The following is a 20,772-nucleotide window of genomic DNA, read 5'->3' on the forward strand; positions in this document are numbered from 1 at the left end:
TTACTGATAACACAGATAGTGTAATACCTGCATGCTTTCAAATTTACCACAAAATTAAGTTCTATTTCATTATCAGCCTTCGCTGATCCTAAGTATTTAAGTAGACACCCTATGTATCTAACTGAAACAATTAAAATAACTAAAAAACCATAAGGTAAGCTTCCAAGCAAAGGCCAATTTATCTCTAAAATATTTGTATGCACTTAACAAATATTCCACAGAATTAATTCCTATCTACGTTGTTATCAACAGGTAAATGCTTATGTAAACTGTTTTACACATACAGTAATAAACTTACAGACCTCCAATAAGTGAAAAAGATGGGAATTCCAACAGGTAGTGTAGGCAGCAACTCTATGGTGGGGCAAGCATGTTAATGACAGATCAATAAATGGCTTTAAGAGAGATCGTTTTATATATATATATAAACCCAGCTGCCATCAGTCGATTCCAACTCGGGTCAACCCCACGTGTCAGAGTAGATAGAACTGTACTCCATAGGGGTTTCAGTGGCTGATCTTTTGGAAGTACATCACCAGGTCCTTCTTCTGAGGCACCTCTAAGCGAATTCAACCACCAGCCTTTCAGTTAGCAGCGAGATGTGTTACCTATTTGCACCACCCGGTGCAAGATATACAGCTCTCCCGTTTAACCACCAGAGAGGAGAGCCATACCCTCTCCCAATGTTTTCCTTCAGGCTCCCACTGAAAAGAGAATCCTGGGCTGGCTGACACTACGTTTGCATCTTATAATTCCTATGAATCCCAAATAATCATGGGTCCTAAATGCTAAATCATCCCCAAAGAACTCTGCTACTTAAGCACCACTTTATTCAGACTTCAGCAGAAACAGAAAGGAAATCTGCCAAATCTATTCAATATCTAGGCCAGTGAAGGCAATACGCTGGACAAATGCCAAGTCACCACTGACAGATACTAGTCCCACAGAAAATTAAAAAGTTGGTGGCATTTATCACGGAAACCCTCTCCTATTCCCCAACAGTGTCCCTCTCCTGTCTTAAGGAGTCCCTCCTCAAAAGCCTACCCCTCGCCTTTTTCCAGATACCTATTGAGGGCATCACTCTTGCTCTCCCTTGGCAGGCACCTACACTGTGCAGGAGTTTGCTCATGATAATAATGATGATTTAACTCAGAACCGCTTAGAAATCTATACGAGCCCTCTCAGTTGTCTTTGAACTTAGAAGAGGACTCCAAGGCAGAGAGGTCGATTCCTGGGATATACCATCCCTGTAATGACTGGGGTTACTGAGGAAGGCCTGGAATTATCCATTCCTAGAGCAGAGTTTCTCAAACTTTGGTGGGCATAAGAATCACCTGGAGGGCTTCTGAAAACACAGAGTGATGGGCCCATCTACCCCTGGAGTTTCCAATCCAGACCCACAGTTGTTGCTGTGTGCTTCAAGTCTATTTCGCTATATGATAGGGTAGAGCTGCCCCATAGGGTTTCCTAGACTGTAATCTTTACAGGAGCAGATCACCGAGTCTTTCTAACAATTTGCTCATTTGGGGACCCACTTTGGGAACCGCTGCCACTCAATCTTTTCTTTTGTCTCTCCATGTTCCAACACAATGAGCCCATACAACTCAATATTTCCACCCTCACTTCTCAATAACCACTTTTGGGGACTGGAGGAGGGTAGAGACAGCCTAATTTGTACTGGATACCAGAGCCTTCGACCCTCTTGATGGGTTGATCTGGCCACTGACACAGCACAGATTTATGTCCTAAGAAGGGTCACCTACAGGGGTGATCTGTGATTATAATTCACCTGCCAGCACCACCTTTGTTCATTTCAAGGAGAGGAGGAGGAAGAAAGCTGAGCAAAGGCAAGCCAGGTCTTGCCTATTTCAAGAAAAACGTGGTCTAATGCAGCGAGAACAGTTACAAGTACCCTGTAATCATAACAGCCTGTCACGAATTCAGTTCTAAAGGAAATGAGGCAAAGAAAAACCCCAAGATAGGATCACTCCATCTGTCTGTCAGTCTGGGGGCTGCTGAGTTACCAGACCTGCTCATCCACTTCCCTCTTGTTTAAAAAAAGAAAAGTCATCCCAACCAGAACTTCACAAAACAAAATTCAAAGATACATCCTTAACTGTTTAATTACAGTTCATTTTTGTAAACTGGCTCCCTCCACCCTCCATGGACAAAGGCAACAGCCTAAAAGACACATTCACAGACCCAGAATCAACAGTCATGGAAACAGGCTTCCAAACTAATTACCCTCCTATAACAATTCCTCGGCTCTCCAAATCGATTCCTTGGCTAATCCCACCCATGCCCTTATGATCTAAAAGAAAACAGTACTGGTCAGGCAGAAGAACTTTGAACTTGAAGCCAAAGTGTAATCAACGCTGAGCTGTGTCGAACTAGAAAGGAAGGCAAGTTCTAAAGTGAAGAACCACCCCAAGGGATTCAGCCTTAACTAAACTGGGAGAAAGAAACAGACTTTTAATTAACTCTGGAAGAGTCATCCGTTCTCATAGCACAGTCTGCACTTTGTTGCTGTTTTAACTCCATGCTTCAGTGATGCGAGGGCTGAAGACAGCACTGAAGGTACAAGTCATCCCTCCTGCATGAGACTGTGAACATGTCTGAGCACCTGCCTCAGTGGGCCTGGTGCTCAGAGATGAAGGTCTAGTGGAGGGAGACACCATTCAAATGAGAAAAACCCAGCTGTTACCAGTGCTGTGTTATGAGAGAGGCGGGCTACACAGGGCTGATGTGACAGGGCAGGCAGGGGAAGTGGTAGAGAAAAGAGGGAATTCCAAGGACAGTTATGTATACCAGTAAACCTGTCCTATGCCCATGAATACCAACCTCTCTGCCCCTGAGTGTTCACTGCGTGTGAAGCGGTGCAGTGGTTAAGCGCTCAGCTGCTAACTGGAAGGGCAGCCATTCAAACCCACCAGTCACTCCACAGAGGGAGCCCTGGTGGTGCAGTGGTTTAGAGCTTGGCTGCTAACCAAAAGGTCAGCAGTTCTAATCCAAGGAGTTCCACTCCTTGCAAACACTATGGGACAGGTCTACTCTATCTTATAGGGTCACTGTGAGTTGGAACTGACTCAACAACAATGGGTTTGGTTTAGTTTAACCACTCCACAGGAGAAAGATGTGGCAATCTGCTTCTGTAAAGATCACAGCCTTGAAAACCCTATGGGGCAGTTCTACTCTGTCTTACAGGGTCTCTTTGAGGTGGAATCGACTCCATGGCAATGGATGTTCATTGCCCTAAGCACTTTTTTCATTTAACACCCCTAGAATACCCTGAGTCCCTGGGTAGTGCAGCTAAATGCTCAAATACTAGCTGAAAGGCTGGCATTTCAAACACACCCAGAAGTACGCCAGAAGAAAGGCCTGGTGATCTGCTCTCAAAAGCTCACAGCCTTGAAAACCCTATGGAGCAGTTCTACTCTGCATACATGGGGTCACCACGAGTCAGAATCGACTCGACAGCAACTAACAACGACAGAACATTCTAAACTTCTCAGGGGTGGGAGTGACAGTGGTGAAGAGTTAAATCCAGCATCACCCTTAAAAATCATAAATACTCTGAACTTTATTCAGGCCAGCTTTTGCTATCAATTGAGTTTCTCAGAAACCTACAAAAACATTTTCGTCTCCAAGGTCTATGGGGTTTTGGAACTGCAGGTTAAGGGACTGTGGACCTGTGCTGTGTTGCATAAGAACACTTAAAACATATTTACTGCTAATGCCACCCAGTCAGCCACATCCTGACTGTTATCAGAAACACCAGGAGGGTGTCTACGATTCCTCAGGGAGACAGAAGGATCTCCCCAACGCTTAGAAAAACAACTTGCAAAATAATTTTTAGAGTTTTACCTTCAAGAATATTAAACATGCAAACAAACCACCAAACACTTGACCTTTCTATCATTCTGAGTTCTGTACTATATCACAAGACTTTTTTTTTTTTAATTGTGGTAATATATACATAACGAAAAATTGCCATTTTAACCATTTTTAAGTGTACAATTCAATGACGGTTACTTGCACTATGTTATGCAACCATTACCACTATATATTTCCAACAGTTTTTCATCACCCTAAACAGAAACTCGGTACCCCCTTCAGCAATAACTCCAGTTCCTGCCCCCACTCCCGCCCTTGATAACCACTAATAACTTCTGCGTCTATACATATGCCTATTCTAAAACCACAAGGCTTTAGTAGAAAATGAGAGGAAAAACAATTATGCTTTATACTATGATCACAAGAAGAAAAAACATAGAATCAATAGAAACAAGGCTAGATAACAACGATGACCCACCTAAGTGCTGTACACAATTGGACCAATAAGCAACATCACGATAAACGGAGAGAAGATTGAAGTTGTCGAGGATTTCACGTTACTTGGATCCACAATCAATGCCCACGGGAGCAGCAGTCAAGAAATCAAAAGATGCATTGCGTTGGGCAAATCTGCTACAAAAGACCTCTTTAAAGTGTTGAAAAGCAAAGATGTCACTTTAAGAATTAAGATGCACCTGACCCAAGCCATGGTGTTTTCAATCACCTCATATGCGTGGGAAAGCTGGACAATGAATATGGAAGACCAAAGAAGAATTGATGCCGTTGAATTACAGTGTTGGAGAAGAATATTGAATATACCATGGACTGCAAGAAAAGAGAAAGGTGAAAAAATCTGTTTTGGAAGAAGTACAGCCAGAATGCTCCTTAGAAGCAAGGATGGTGAGACTTTGTCTCACATACTTTGGACATGTTACCTGGAGGGACCAGTCCCTGGAGAAGAACATCATGTTTGGTAAAGTAGAGGGTCAGGGAAAAAGAGGAAGACCCTCAATGAGATGGACTGACATTGTGGCCGCAACAATGGGCTCAAGCCTTACAGTGATTATGAAGATGGCACAGGACCGCACAGTGTTTCCTTCTGTTGTACGCAGGGCTGCTATGAGTCGGAACCGACTTGGCGGCACCTGAGAACAACAGTGTTGCAGAGAAGATAAGTGTCTTTAGGTGTCATGGATTGAATTATGTTCCCCCAAAAATGTGTGTATCAACTTGGTTAGGCCATGACTCCCAGTATTCTGTGGTTGTCCTCCGATTTGTGATTGAAATTTTATGTTAAAGAGGATTAAGGTGGGATTGTGACACCACCCTTACCCAGGTCTCATCCCTGATCCAATGTAAAGAGAGTTTCCTGGGGTGTGGTCTGCATCACCTTTTATCTCTCAAGAGATAAAAGGAAAGGGAAGCAAGCAGATAGTTGGGGACCTCATACCACCAAGTAAGAAGTACCAGGAGCAGAGCTCATCCTTTGGACATGGGGTCCCTGCGCCTGAGAAGCTCCTCGACCAGGGGAAGCCTTGCTCCAGAGAAAGCCTTCCCCCGGAGCTGATGCCCTGAATTTGGACTTATAACCTACTAGACTGTGAGAGAATAAATTTCTATTTCTCAAAGCCACTCACTTGTGGTATTTCTGTTATGGCAGCACTAGATGACTAAAACATTACGGCACATAATTTTCTTCCGGTTATGCAGATAAACATATGGTGGCTACTCACACGTGGACCACGTGAACCCATACACTGTGAAGAAGAAAGTGGGTTTATAGACGAAACCAAGTCCTGGTCAGCATTAAAAAATTGGTTGACTAACCAGCAGTATAATGCATTTTCGAAGCTGGATACAAACTGGAAGATGTGTCTTGTGTCTGACTCATCAAAAAAGAATGTACTATTGGATCTCTGTGGCTCTGGAACAGAATCACGGAATCTAACAGGAAACTGAGGGAGTTCAGATTTTTAAAAAATCTTCCCTTAAGTTACTGTGTTAGATGAGACTCGATATTGAAGGATTTCTAAAGAGAATCCAGGGGAGCCTTGATAAATATTAGCAGGACAATGTTCTTAGCATGTCAGCATTAAAACTTACACCACTAGTTGATTTTGTTTCACGGATATATATGTGTTTCTCCCGGCCCCAGGACCCCAAAGAAGAATGTGTTAAATACTTCTGGTGTAGGCACATGAGATAAGGACCCCTAGTGGCCCAATGATTAAGTACTTACCTGCCAAACTGAAAGGTCCTAAGTTTGAACCCACCAGTGGCTCTGCAGAAGAAAAGACCTGACAATTTGCTTCTGTAAAAATTACAGCCTAGAAAATCCTATTGGGCAGTTCTACCCTGTCCTATAGGGTCGCTATGAGTGGGAATCAACTCGATGGCACACAACAAGAAGCACACGGGATAGATGAAGAGAATTTACATAAAAAACAAAGTGCACCTCTTTCGTTGTAACTGTGGAAGTTGGACCTTGATTATATTTAACAGATTATGGAATTCTTGTTTTACTTTTGCCCTGGGCTTCAGAATTTCTATTATGCAATAAGTGGCAAATCCAATTTAAATCACTTGTCAGAAACAGGCACATTTGTTTGGTTCTTCAAATATGCCAATGTAATTGTTTTATAGTCAAGGTTTTCAGCCTACAGCCTTGGGTGGTACAGTTTGCACTTGACTACTAACCTAAAGGCTAGTGGTTTGAACATTCCTAGTGGCACTGAGGAAACCCTGGCGGCGTAGTGGTTAAGTGCTATGGCTGATAACCAAAGGGGCGGCAGTTCAAATCCACCAGGCGCTCCTTGGAAACTCTATCGGGCAGTTCTACCCTGTCCTATAGGGTCGCTGTGAGTCGGAATCGACTCGAGGGCACTGGGTTTGCTTTTGGTTTGGTTTAGTGGCACTGTGGAAGAAAGGTCTGGCTATCTGCTTCCTTAAAGATTATAGTCAAGAAAATCCTATGGAGCAGATCTACTCTGTAACATGTGGGCTTGCTATGACCATAGTCATAATGGACTCATGGCAATGGGTTTGGTTTTCTGGTTTACCCCTGGTATATACTCACTCACTGGTGATTCTTTATGTTTTCTTCCCTTAGCCACACGGAAACACTTGATATTTTTAGGTTCCAGGCAGCTATCACCTGCTCTTCCCCACCCTTCACAGAACAAACCAGCCTATAACAGCCGACCTCTCCATTCTCTGAATTCCTACAGTTATGACTGTTAAGACCACTCCTTTGCCACTGAATCATGCGCCTGTTCTGTATTGTTTGCCCCTTTTCAAGTGTGTAAACCTTAATTCTCTTAAGCTAGCTGCAAGTTACTTAAGGCTACCGTCTACATCTCGTTGTTATTGTTGGGCGCTGTTGAGTCATTTTTGACTCATAGCAATCCCATGTGACAGAGCAGAACTTCCCCATAGTGTTTTCTAGGCTGTAATCTTCATGGAAGCAGATCCCACAGAGCCGTTGGGCAGGTTCAAACCATCAACCTTTCACTTAACAGCCGAGCACCTAACCATCTGTGTGCTACCAGGGCTCTTTGTCTATGTCTTAGGCTAGGCTATATTTTCCATAGAACCTTGCAAAGAATAGGTCCTCAATAAATATTTCTTGGCTGCCTGGCTTCTAACCCATCATTATGATGGGTTAGCTTTTTCCAAAGTCAAGCATTTGGCAAATATTTTCTTGCATGATGGACAAAATGGAGAATTCTCAACACCTTTATTTCTCATGCCTGATAATAGTCAACTAGATAAGAGAATCTATTTTCCTCATAATTCCTGTTAAACTTCTTTCATTTTCTTCACCTTTTCCTGAGGTGGGAGCCACAGGGCCATTTCCCAGGCTGCCCTTACTTACACCCTCAACTATACTCAAAGCAACACAAATTGGGGGATGGGGGTAGTTCTACAGTAAACCTCATTTCAGCAATATTACCTGACACCAAAAACTAAACTCAGGAACCACTTTTGATGAAAGCAGGGGCATGTTAACAACTGACTTGACTTACTGACTTAGCATAACCCTATGGGAAAAACTTAAGTATGCAAATCTGAAGAATACGTTTGAAGACTAACTTTGGGAGAAAATAAGAAGAGAAACAGTTTACTCCAGAAGCCCTGATTAACTGCTGAAATTACGCATAAACTGGAAAGGGAGTTTCCATTTAAAAAGGGATCGCTAGCTCATTATGTACCATTATAAATTTTATTCCAGCTACTCAATTCTTAGTGTCCTTTTTCATGCTTGTGTAGTCTGTTGCTGTTTTTTTTCCAACCCTGAAGAGGTTTCCTTTCAAAATAAGGATGTGTAAGCCTTAATATAGATGTGAAACGTAACATACCAAACAAACTCTTAAGCAGTCCTTAATAAAGGCAAAAGATTCAGAAAACATTCATTGTAGTTAACCTCAAGTTTCTGCGCAGCTGACATGGACTGAGATACTGTTTATCGGCAATCACAGTTCTATTGCCCGGATATCTGCCACCTGTGGATGCGGCAAACGGCACCATAAACAAAGTGTGACACGGTTCCACTCTTCACTGGGCCACTGAAGGGCGGAAGTGTTTTGTTTAGGCGCCTGGCAAGAAATCCGAATGTGTATATGGACTTCCCCATTCTGCAGGAATAGTACACAGCAGCTATACTGGAAAAGCCACAGAAGAAAGGCCTGGCAATCTACTCCCCAAAAAGCAGCCACTGAAAACCCTATGGAGCACAGTTCTACTCTGGAGTCACCATGAGTCAGAACTGACTCGATGGCTGCTGGTACTAGTCTACTGAAAAGGGAGTTTGAAGCCTCAGGAAGGAATGTTCCAATGTCATGTTTACAGTTTGCCTAGTTACAAGTGAGCACAAAACCCTAACCAGATAGAAGTGATCTAAATGTGGGAAATGGGGTCTATGGGGAACAACTACATATTCTAATCAGATTATAATTTGTTAACGTCTAATTAGATTTATATTCTATATTAATTTATAAATCTAATTTATAGGTTGTCTATAATCCTGAAGAAATTCTAAAAGGCAAATAGGTTCTACAGAGACCACAAAATGAAGAAACTTCTTTGCTTTTATGACTGGTAAAGATATTCTAATAAGCCCTGGTGGAGCAATGGTTCAGTGTTTGGTTATCAACCTAACAGGCTGGTGGTTCAAACCCCACCCAGCGGCTCCATGGGAGAAAGACCTGACTGATCTGCTTCCATAAAGGCTACAGCCTAGCAGAATAGAATTTCAAATTCTCAGGGACTCTAGACTTTCTGAGGCCATGGAGGGTGGATGAACCCCTGAAATTATTGCCCTGAGATGATATTTCAACTTTAAACCAAAAATATCCCCTGAAGTCATCTAAAAACTGAATAGTTTAGCTTAACTAGTAAAAAAGGTCAGCCTTGAGCATTATCCTCTTCTAAAAACTCTCTATATGGGATCAAATTGACAATAGCAACTCCAAAGATTAGATAGGAACCTAAGGCGGCAGTGAGTGTATGTTAACGAGGGAAGAACAACTCAGAAAAGGAAGGTGTGAATGGTTGCACAACTTGAAGTATGTAATCAATGTACCTAAATTGTGCACGTAGGAAACGTGAAATTGGTCTGTGTTTTGCTGTGTATATTCTCAACAACAATAAAATTTAGAAGAAAAACAAAAAAAGATTACAGCCTAGACAACGCTATGGGGCAGTTCTCCTCTGTCACACGGGGTTGCTATGAGTCAGCATCTACTGGATGGCACCCAACAACAAGATGTTCTTCAGCAGGGCTTCCAGCAATTTGATGTGGGGTCTTGTTATAAATGTAGATTCTGATTCAGTAGGGCTGAAGGGAGAACCGAGAACGTGCGTTTCTAACAAGCTCCCAGGTAATGCCAATACTGCCAGTCTGAGTAACAAAGATCAGAATACAACTTACTCAGGAAATATAGGTGTACATGTAGAACATAAATTTAGTAGTCAGCTGTTGGAGCCGGAAAGGTTGCCTACCTTGTCTAATGGTTGCACGAAGCTAATGGATATCATAAACTACACAAAGACTTTCTGGTCAAAAAGCATGGGATAGTCAAAGAAATTCTATTCCCTCTTGTCCAGCTCAGAAAATATTCCTCTATCTGAGCTATCTCCTGGACTGATAATAAATTACTACATTCTTCTGTAAGCAGGCTTCATTAGCAATAATCATTTTCTTAATTAACTACTAATTAAAAACTGGTTCATTTTGCAAAATAGAGGCAGATGCTTGGGCCGCATGCTGCAATTCTGATTCGGTAGGTTCAGACTAGCTCACGTTCATGCTCAGCTGAATTTTTAATGTCAAGGTCTTTCTCACACCTAATTTGCATGTCAGTGATCAGCAATGAAATCAACCTACATGTACAATAAGGAGGCCTTCCCAATTATTCATTCTTGGTTCATTCATAAGCATTTAAGTTATTGAGCACCTACTATGTGCCAGGAGCCCTGGTGGTGCAGTGGTTAAGAGCTCACCTGCTACCAAAAAGTTTGAATCCACCAGCAGCTCCTTGGAAACCGTATGGGGCAGTTCTACTCTGTCCTGTAGGGTCACTATGAGTCGGAATTGACTCAATGGCAATGGGTTTATTATGTGCCAGGTTTCTAGCCCCAAGCTTTGTCTAAAATCTGTAAATCTGTATTGTACTTAAGACATGTTCAAGTAAGAGAAGCCTGTAGGCCTATTTTTACAAGAAGTGGCTTAAAGAAAAAGCACAAACTGACTTAGGATTCAGCGGTTCTCAGCCTTGGTGACACACTGGAATCACCTGAGGGTCATTAAAAACACTGATGTCTGGTTCCACCTTCCTGAGATTCTGATATAATTGGAATGGGTTGCAGCCTGGTCACTGACAGTTCTAAAACCTCCCCAGGTGAGTCTTACACGCAGCCTAAATTGAGAACCACTGGATTAGAGAGCTCGTTCTCAATGGTCGGAGAAGGGAAGGGTGGAGAGGAGCTCATTTCCGAATCACCCGAGGCAACCTGAACTACGAATCACCTGAGAAACTTCAACTACGTACGCCCCGTGCTCCTGTGAACTACTGAATCAGAATCGTGGGCGGGGCTCCAGCAGCAGCCTTTTTTTTTTTTTTTAATCTCACAAATACCTCAAATGTGCAGTAGGCTTGAGAACTACTTTTTAAAAATTATTTTGTTTTGTTGATATTGAGAATACATACAGCAAAACATCCACCAATTCACTCAGTGACAATGATTACATTCTTGGAGCTGTGCAGCCATTCTCACTCTCCCTTTCTGACTTGTTCCTCCTCATTAACATAAACTCACTGCCCCCTCAGGTTCCTATCTAATCTTTACAGATAGTTCTTAAAAGAGTAATATGCTCAAGGCAGACATTCTTTGGCTGTTAAGCTAAATTGTTTGGTTTTAAGAGGACTTCAGGGGATATATTTGGCTTAAGGTTGAGAACAATTATCTCAGGGCATAGTTTCAGGGGTTCATCTAGCCCCCATGGCTTCCGACAGCCTGGAGTCCACGAGTATTTGAAATTCTCTTCTGCATTTTCCCCCTTTTGATCAGGATTTCTCTATAGAATCCTTGATCAACATGTTCAGTAAGGGTAGCCAGGCACCATCCAGCTCTCATGTCAAAGGTGGCAGTCATTCCTGGGAGGAACTGGCCACACATTCCATATCCTCCTCCCATTCCTGACTCCTTCTTCCCCTGTTGCTCCAGGTGAAAAGAGACCAATTGTCCTGCCTGGGAAGGCTGCTTGCAAGCTTTTAAGACCCCAGGCACTATGCAATGAACTAGGAGGTATAACAGAAGCACTTTTGAGGACTACTTTTGAAGCAAGTTTTGTTGCCTCTAATGCCACACCTTCCCGTGTGGCCATTTTAAGTATCCCTTTACTGGGAGAGAATCACTATCTGGCCCTCTAAACTTGGCTTCTGCCCTGACCACTCCACTGAGCCACGTTTACCACAGTCATCAGGGCCCTACCTGGCAACACCAACACACACCGTTCATCCTTACAGAAGCTTCTCTGCACAACATTCACTGCTGGTCTTTCCCCCCAGGGCCCTCCCGCCTTTTGACCCCACCCTCCCAATCCTCCCCTCTTTATAACATCCTGTTCTTCAATGCAAACCCCAAAAGGCTGATGCTTCCCAGGGCTATGTCTTGGTCTCTTTCCACCCTGCAACTCTACTGGGGTGGGCTCACAGACCCCTCCATGCACACCTCTCCCCACCATGACTACTAACCACCAAGTGATGCCCAAGTCTTGTCTCCAGCCAAGGCCTCAGGCTTGAGCACCAGGCAAGCAAATGAAGGACCCTCTGGCCATCCCAACCTCAGTGATGAACTCATGGTTGAAGTTCACTGTAAGCCGCCATCTCCTAGATTCTACATCTTGTTAATGCAGCCAAATATTAACCTGCATTACCCAAGTCAACATGAGGGGATCACCCACTCAGCACTGGTTCTTTGTAACCTACAAGATAAAGTCCAAACTACTGTGGCATACCTAGTCTGCCCTGCTCTGCCCCTGTCTGCTCTTCCAATCATCTCCTGTGGGCCTTATGCATTTTGCCAAGTGGAACTGCTTTCCGTTCTCAGAACACAACATTGCTTTTTCTCTGCTGGGAAATGTCCTGCCCTCACCTTGCCTGCAGAGGACCTGTACTCAACCTTCAAAGACCAGCTCAACTGCCTCTGGGAAGACTTCCTACCCACCCCATCCTCATAAGCCCCACTGCCGTTGGCAGAGGCACGTCTGTATGGCAATCTCTTATGTGCCCATTTCTGCTACTGGTCTATAAGCTCCTTGCAAACAGGGCCATGTGATACAATTCTGTGTATCACATTCCAGTCGCACAGTAGGTCTGCAATAAGCAATGGCTTTACAGGGTAGCGTGGCGGTCCAAGGGCAGGTTGGGGCATGGGGGAGAGGCAGGGTGGAGTTAGGTCTCAAAAATATCACAGTCTATACGGTGGAATATGATTGTGCATATATTTTACATGCTGGGAAACCGCCATCGCTATTATCTTAAGGCATAATAACTGTTAAAATAGAAGTAAAAATCAGATAGAAATAAAAGAGCCTCATTTGCAATTCCTTGGTTATTTTTCTCATGTCATGGCTGAAATAAAGAAATCCAAAACCACTGGAGAAGCCGAAAGTGAAGGATAATCTGCTCCTAAGGAGTCTGAACAAGAGGTAATTAATAAAGGATTAAGACTAAGTAAAACCACAGCAGAACATGTAACTGCAGTATGTCGAATGCTAAAAACCAGAGTGGCAATTAGGCAGGAAAAACCCACATCGGGTAAAATATCAGCTACGCCAATGAATGGCTACAAGGAGCCTCGCTGAGCTATTCCCGTGGCAAACCTCCTTGTACAACAGAAGCAAGGAGGCTATACTTTGACCCTCAGACCAAGCATGTGAGAAAGTGTGGAAATTAGACTTCAACCTCAGAGTAGCAATGTACCACCCAGACAATTCTATTATACTAATGCATCAAGGTGGGGGAGAAGGTGGCCTACAGTATTGACAACTCGGAAGAAACCACAGGCTCTAAGTGACCAAAATTAGGATCAAAGGCCCTTAGGAACACCCTCAGGAAGACTACGTGATGGTTTACTTCACAGGCATTCCTAAAGCCTGGGTGTATTCATTCCTCCCCAAACCTTCACTCAACAAATAGTCACTGAGTGCCTCCTATGTGTCAGGCACTGTTCTAGGCACCTGAGATATGTCAGGGAAAAAATCAGATACAAATTCCTACCTTCACAGAGCTTACAGGCTAGCAGGGAGACAGAGATGATAATAATAAGTATACAGTATGTTGCCAGCTGCAGGCAAGTCTATTCAACTCATGCAAACCCCATGTGTCAGAGTAGAACCATGCTCCATAGGGTTTTCAGTGACTGCTTTTTCAGCATGAGATTGCCAGGCCTTTCTTCCAAGGCACCTCTAGGTGGACTTGAACCACCAACCTTCCATCAGCAGCCAAGTGCGTTAACTGTTCGCACCACTCAGGGACTTCTACATAGTATGTTAGATAATGATAAATGCTAAAGAGAAAAGGAACAGAGCAGGCAAGGGAGACTGACATTGACGGGGTGGAAGAAGGTGCTGGCTGTAATTTTAAGAGGATGACCGGGGGACCTTTCTGAGACAGTGATTTTGAGTAATGACTTGAAGGAAATGTGCAGTGGCTAACTGGGGGGAGGACACTAACAAAAACACAGCAGTTGTACATTTGACAGAGAGAGTATTTTCTGCTTTAGTGGATGTCTTGGTTGCCTTCATTTAGGGTAATATGGCAACACAATCGCAGGCATGCACCTTGATGGCGAAATGGTTAAATGATCAGCTGTGGTTCAAACCCAACCAGCAGCTCTGTGGAAGAAAAGACCTGGTGATCTGCTTCCACAATGATTACAGCCTGGGAAGCCCTATGGGGCAGTTCGACTGTCACATGGGATTGCTGAGTTAGAATTGACTTGACAGCACCCAATAACAACACTCTGGAGTCAGACACACCCAGTCTGTTTTCTAGCTCTGCCACTTCTAGCCAGAGAGAATCAGAGGTTAGGATCTCCACCAGCTGATCTCATCAGCCCGTGGGGAGGCCTCCAGGCAGGCAGGCACACACCACCTTTCCTTTAGCACAGTGCCCAGCACTGGGGAGCAGCCGCTATCGTTAGCACCAGGGACACAGGTCTCAGCCCTGCTTCTGAGCTCAGCACAGGTGCTCATGCCCTTGGTGACATGAGAAACTCAGAAATGATGTCCTTATTCTCAGTGATGCTGGACTAAAAGTTAAGGCAAGATGGAATGTGTTTCTCAGCATTTGTGCTCACCACCCTCCCCCGACATTTATCCTATAGTAATTAATTTATAAAATGCTATCAATTTACAAGGTTAAGTTTGATGGGTTGCTATAATAAAGTTTGACTTGGAAGAAAAAATAAAAAAAGGAAGGAACCTTAGCGATCACTTAATGTAACGCAACTCCACTGGGAAAATTAGAAAATTGGGATAAAGGCTTGCTCAGCTAGCAATAAATGGGACAGCTACAAGTTATACCGTGTACCCCTAGAACTAGCCACACCTCTTATAGTGCAGCGTTCATTCATTAATCCTTCAGAAGGTCTTCCACAGACGTAGATGCTCCTAGTTTCCAATATTGACTAGATAAGATTATGCTAGAGCATCTTTGATAAGTATAAATGGTTTTTATTTTCCCCTAGAAAATACCCTTCCGAAAGGTCTGTGGGAGAAAGATGTGCAGTCTGTTTCCAGAGAGTTTACAGCCTAGGAAGCTCTCTGGGGGCAGTTCTACTCTGCCAACGTGGAGTCACTATGAGTTGGAATCAACTCGACGACACCCTACAAAAATAACAGCCTTGGTCACAACTTCCACATTAGTCAAAATTGGCATACTGAAAAAACGTTAGTAGTTACCATTTGCAGAAGAAAACTGTGCTGTCTTGTAAAAGCCCACCTACTCATGCAATTGCTGCTCCTTCCCTCTGATTTATGTTGTTGTCATCATTGGCTGTCAAGTTGGCCACCAACTCAAGGTGACACCACACACAAGGGAACAAAATGCTGCCTGCTCCTGCACTATCTCCATGATCGGAGATTGGAGTTGCTGTGCTCCATAGGGTCTTCACTGGCTGATTTTCAGAAGTAGATCACTAGGCCTTACGTCCTAGTCCATCTTAGTCTAGATGTTCCACTAAAATCTTTTCAGCATCACAGCAACATATGCACCTCCACGAACAGATGGGTGGTGGCTGTGCAAGAGTTTATTTGGTCATCATCAGTCTCCTCCGCTAGGCTGAAGCTCCCACCAGGAGGCACTAGGGAGCCACCGATGGCTTGCAGGTCGCTGGCCCGGGCCCTGCTAGGTGCTCGGCTGCCCCTGTTTACCTTGGTACCCAGCACCTAGATCAGGAGTAGCCTCCCCGAATCAAACTGGTGCATTCCAAATTTGGGAGCTTGTAAAATGCTTTTTATCTTCTTCTCTGCCCACATCTCTTCCCACCCCTAAAAAGGCAGAGCCAAATATAGATGCACACAAGCATGATACAAAGGTGGTTTAATTATGACACAAACAACACCTAGGATTAGGCAACTCCAGGAGGCTTACGGAGGCCTCTGCTCCAGGCAGACGGAGGCTGCTGCCCAGTGGGCTGGCACCTCCTACAATTGTACTGTTGACTCTCACTGTTCAGCTTGCAGGTTTTTCCCTTCAACTGGCTGTTGCTAAAGTGAGCTACTGGCTTGTCATCAAAGTGCTCGGTCCTGTGTCATGCTCAAAATCAAATTTTAATGACAATATCACTGCAGGAGGATGATACATCATCTCCTGGGACTCGAGAGTTCCAAAGGGGTGACAAGGCCCTGACTTGTCCTGGTTTCTCCTTCTCTCTCCCGCTCTCTGACACTCATCCTCTTGGCTTACATAATCTCTCTAGCCGTTAAATTCCTTGTTTTCTCCAGAAACAGAGTTCCACTGGCACACACAAGAAGAAAACCACTCAGCTTCTGGTGTATGACCTCATGTGAAGGAACAAAGAATTCAACAGAAAATTAATTTCTTAAACCTGCTAATAAAATGAAGAGGCATATTTTTAGGTGAGAGCGTGACTTGAAAGTATGATTAATCCTACAAATCAAGCAAGTCTTAATTGCCTTTGATCACTGCTGTCGCTCAAGCCCAATGCTTCAAGGATTGTTAAAGTATGGAATAGGAGGAAAACAAACAAATCAAGTAAAAACAAGAATAAGAGAAGGAAAAAAAAGAAAAAGTCAGCCTTCAACATTTTTTTAGCTCAATCAGAAAATAGCAAGTGTCAGGGAAAAAGAGAAAGCCCCTCCCTCAGTGTTTGGCACAAGAGATGTTGGATATTTTATAACTGACTGACTAAAAAGATTTTTTTTTTTTAAAGTAATGAACAAGTGTCTTAATGGGTCAATGGGTTAAATTAAACAGTCACACAAGTAAAATACCTGACAGCAGAGTCCACCCTCCCCTACCCAAGGCAAAACAAATCTTTAAGGTAAACAACTCACTGATTAACCTCTAGTGTAACTATGGTCCTGAACACCTCAACACAACAGGGTGAGGGAGAAAAAGTAGAATATATTAAATTGCTGTAAAAACTCTGCTGCCTCATTTCTTTCAGGGAAGCCAGAGACTTCCTTCGAGTCTCAAGTATGTCTACCAAGGATGGCAATGTCGGCCAAAAGGAACTTCTTGACCCTGTTGAGGGAGTTGAAAGATTCAAGCCCTTTCACTGGCAAACACTCCCAAAGATCACACCCCCATGACTCCAAAGGGCTTCCGCTCAAGAACCTATGACCAAACGCCCTCTAATGTGACGGCACTTCCTGTCACAAACTTCAGTTAGAGGAGGCTGTGTTTATAGTTGCATGTGATCCTCATGTCTGTAGTGGGATGAATGAGTAATATTCAATGAGCAAGAGGGCTTACACAATCGAACGTGGTGCTTTTTCATGTATGTCTAGCAGGGTGTCTTAGTTATCACGTGCTGCTATAATAGAAATACCACAGTGGATGGCTTTAACAGACAAATTTATTCTCTCACAGTTAGGAGGCTAGAAGTCTGAACTCAGGGTACCAACTCTAAGGGAAGGCTTTCTTTCTCTGTAGGCTCTGCGGGAAGGTCCTTGTCTCCTTTCAACATCTGTGGACCCGCAGTCCTTGGAGATCTACATGCATCTTGGCATCAATCTTCCGGGTCTAGGAGGTTCTCAACACAGGGACCCCAGGTCCAAAGGACATGCTCCACTCCCAGCTCTTCTTTCTTGGTGGTAGTCACATCCCTCTCTCTCTGCTCACTTCTTTCTCCTTTTATCTTTTTAAGATAAAAGGAGAAGCAGGCCACACCCCATGGGAACTCCCCTTACATGAGATCAGGGCTATGATCTGAGTAAGGGTGGTGACTAAAGTAAGAGTGATACATCCCACCCTAATCTTTCCTCATTAACATAACAACCATAACCTGAACCTCTTTAACATAACCTAGTTCTGCCTCATTAACCAGAGGCAGAGGTTAAGATTTATAACACATCACAAAATGGAGGATAATCAAACAATACTGGGAATAGTGGCCTAGCCGAGTTGACGTGTATTTTGGTGGGACACAATTCAATCCATGACAAAAGGCTTCAAACTGATTATTCCCGGTTCAGTCATGGCCAAGGAAAGGAAACCAGAATGGACCTGAATTTTAAAAATTTGGGTGAACCAAATGATAACCAGAAGGGGAAAAATTATGGGTTGAAGCCCTACTAGAAACTTAATCTCCTTCTTAGAAAACATGGGCAGCTTATGTGTTGCATAGCAACCAACTCTTGCCCATCAGATTTTGCGCAGAGTTGGAAACAGCAATGCCCCACTCAAAGTTGGTGGCCTACCACACCACTTTGAATGTGTCACTCTTCACAGTCCTGGCAATAGTCCAATCTCATGCATCAGGCTCCTGAAAGGCTCACTATGCCTCTTCTGAGTCTCTCATTCCAGGGTTTTGACTTGTATTTTTTCCTGTTCCAGTCATCATTATGGATCACCCAAATTTTAAAACTATGGGTCTGTCCCTGTTGCTGGCCATGACTGAACAGGTTTGAATCGGTTCAAAGTCCTGATTTCCAGTGAAACCCCATTTACTCCATTGAATTGATCCTATTTGTGTTTCCACTTAGTCTGAAATCACACTGTTAGTTGCCTTTGCGAGGTAATGCTATGTCACAGGTTTCAGGTGCTTTCCAAAAAGTTTCACTAATTCTTCATTCTCTAGGAGAAGAAAACTAATCCTTTGTTTTCAGGGGTGATATCAATCAGGAGCTTGAATTTTAACCTTTCGTCCAGTAACTACCTCTAGGATGAGTAAACAGTCACATATGCCTCAGCTGAGAAGGGTACAGCTCATAATTTCCTAAAAAGATCCCGTGATTATTCTGGCTGACAGGGCAAGAGGGAGGGCCTATGAGGTCTAGGCCCAAGGCCTTTCATGGGATTTGACTGCAGGAGAGCAGCGTGTGGTCTTACCCAGGCCTGACCCACAAGTCCTGGCCAGTGGATAGGATCTCACCTGGGAGCTTCCTGCCTAGAACACACTGCCTACCTGTGCTCTGGGTATAAGAAAAACCTGGCAACACAGAGAGTGAGCACAAATATTTACTGTAGATGAACTTGTGTCAAGTGACCTTCTGTGGAATTCTGAGCCACTGGAGACATGGCTTAGATACTGAGAACACATACTTCCACCATCACTCTGAAGGTGAATGACTCCCAGAAACCTCTCAGATCCAAGGCGAGAGATTAGCAGGCTTTCATCAAGCTTACCTAGGGAATAGAACGCCTTCTAACTCAGTAGCACATTAAAGTATCATTAACTCAAAACACATGTGGAAGAAAAAGATTTCTGTCATGATGAAATGGTATGTAAAATGACTTCACCTGACAACTGACTTGGACAAGCTGTAAGAAACACAGAATGTGGAGTAAGCATTGTCTGGACTGAAATACAAAACAAAACCACCCTCCCATCCCAACACAACTGGAATAACCAAAAAGCCATCTATCTGTTCTAATCAACTGCCTCTATGATGTTGTCAGTAAAGATAGAGAGCTCCCCACCAAACAAGCCACTTCAGAACAAAACTTTTATACTCTTCAAAAAGTAAAATTCATAGGATTGTTTCCGCCTTCACTTTTTTGTTAGATTCCACAGTGACATTACCATAAGTTGCATTATAAGACAAAAAAAAAAAAAAAAAAAAAACCTTTTTATTGATTCTAAAAAAGCCAAAGTATCATGAAAACAGCGGCAATATAAAGACTTGTCTGTAACTGAAAATCATTCCAGTTCTTTTCTCCTGTTGAATTAAAAGCAAGCATTTTCTTTTCCTCATTTCTTGATCTCACCATCATATTACTCAAACTCCATGGGAATTAAAGTTCACCTTGTGCTCCTTACAGGAAAAAACAACAGGCCTACCACACAGCACCCTGGCCATTCTGTCTCTTCCATTTCTTGCTGACAAGCTTACCAGCCTCGGGCTACTGCCCAGGTACTTTAAATCCCCTCCTCTCTCATAGTTTGGGTGTTTGTTTTCTTTTGTTTGTTTAAGTGACAGAATTTAACTCAAGCACCTGTAGACAACATACTTCTCAAGGTGCAATAAAGTATTAAAAAACTCAAGATTCGACTGCAGGCTTTGATATGTCACACTGTTGATACATTTTATTAGAATTCCATGGATCTTAAGTCTCTTGCCTCCTTTATGAAAGTGTAGTCTGCACTCAATTTTATTTCAGGTTTTGAAAGCATGCAGACATACACTAACTAGTTAACTAACAGTTAATGAATCACCATTCAAAGAGATGGTCCGGAAACAGAAAAATCATGTTTTAATCATAAAGTATTTTCATATGTGTGAGCAGTCAGGGTGGAAACATGATCTAAAAATAAATTTATAACCTAAAATACAAATTCAGTTGACTATGTTCTGAGCTTTAATTTTTATTGTCTCAAACAAACAAACACATCTAGTAGAAACCATGTAAGCCAATTACAGAGGGGAAGAAAGATTTCTATCACTACCTCCAAAAACTCAGAAATACACCATAAATCATTCTCCTAGCAAACCATTCTACGACATAAAATGTTATGTCACTCTAAGCCGAGCACAGCTGGTGTCTCCCTCTTCTCCTCTGAGATCTCTAAGTCAGAAACATTCCGAGCAAATAGAGATCCAAATCAAAGAAGGAGGAAAAACATCAATGTTTCCTCCCAAACCTGTGATTTCTAAACCAAAGAAACGCCACTCCTAGCACTTAAGTGGCCTACATTTTCCATTATTTTCAAAAAGAAAACAAGTGTTCATGACGGTTTCACTTG

General features: G+C 43.1%; 1 protein-coding gene across 4 annotated transcripts in view; it reads right to left on the reverse strand.

The window, feature by feature from the left end:
• Positions 1-20,772, reverse strand: part of NEDD4L (NEDD4 like E3 ubiquitin protein ligase) — a 373,007-nt gene that overhangs the window by 167,777 nt on the left and 184,458 nt on the right. The gene's annotated exons all lie outside the window — the stretch shown is intronic.

The sequence above is a fragment of the Loxodonta africana genome, chromosome 11, assembly GCF_030014295.1.
Source record: "Loxodonta africana isolate mLoxAfr1 chromosome 11, mLoxAfr1.hap2, whole genome shotgun sequence".
Classification (NCBI taxonomy): domain Eukaryota; kingdom Metazoa; phylum Chordata; class Mammalia; order Proboscidea; family Elephantidae; genus Loxodonta; species Loxodonta africana.